Raw genomic sequence first — 1145 nt, 5'->3', positions numbered from 1 at the left:
GTTCTCCACTGCGGCCTCTGCCTCTGGCCAGGAGAGAACAGGGTGCAGACACCGAGAAGGCAAATGTGGTTTATAACTCCTCGGCCCAGAGGGGCACACATTGGTGAGAAATGACCACACCACCACCCCCCTACTTATGGGAGGCTGGGGTACCAGGTTGGATAACAGGGCTGAAGAGGAGGAGACAGGATTCATTTAACACAGGGCAGCATGGTCTCCACTCACCCACAGCCAGGCCAGTGGGGTGGCTGCCACCACAGGTCAGTACACACACGTATGGACCACAACTCAATGTTTTTTAAGGTGTTTCTGCCGGTGGTGTGATTTTATTCTGAAATGATAACCAATACTTCTTACAATTTTGCAATAAAAGAAAGTATAAACTTCCTCACATTTCATGGTATTTGTATTTATGGAATAGTCAGTTGATGAAATTTGTACAAGATGCTTTGTGCTTATGTGGAAACAGAGCTTGCTTCTCTATGAGGATAATTATAAAGACACTGTCACCTGTATTATTCTCTGGCTAGACAACAACTTCTACATGGGCTGCAAGCAATACCTCACTCTGTGGAAAGTCTCCACGTTGTGGACATACGATGCCAGTAGCCCTCCTCCATGGCAATCACGGAGACAAGCTAAGACACCTGCTCTAGTTTTAAAATCCCCCAAGGAGGTGGGGTACCCCGATGGAGAACCACAGAATTAGCAGAAGAGAGAGAAGGCAGATGTGGACAAAGAGCCAAACTGGGTGGGCAAAATAAAAATATGTGGCAGGAGGCATAAAAGAGGTAGATTACAGAAAGGGAAAAAGTAAGGCAGTCCGGGTGCTTGGAGATAACTGAAGGTAGCTTTAAATTAATTTTTACCTAAACTCGGAACTCTATCATTTATGCCAAATAGCACGTGATGGATGTCAGTCAATGCCCAGCTGATGTTTTCCACGATGAAGAAAAACTCTGATGCCACATGTCACTATAAGGTTTAATTTTAATGGTGTCCTTCTAAATGCTATTATTATTAAAGGATTATTGTTATGGATGACAAGTAGGTCACAGATGTAGTTGACAATACCACAAATACTGCAATTTTTGAGTCAGCACAGACATAACTGCCCTTATTTATCCTGTCCTTTTCATTATCCC

Source organism: Phocoena sinus, chromosome 9 (assembly GCF_008692025.1).
Source record: "Phocoena sinus isolate mPhoSin1 chromosome 9, mPhoSin1.pri, whole genome shotgun sequence".
In the NCBI taxonomy this organism is placed as follows: domain Eukaryota; kingdom Metazoa; phylum Chordata; class Mammalia; order Artiodactyla; family Phocoenidae; genus Phocoena; species Phocoena sinus.
Note: the sequence above shows the minus strand (reverse complement) of the source record.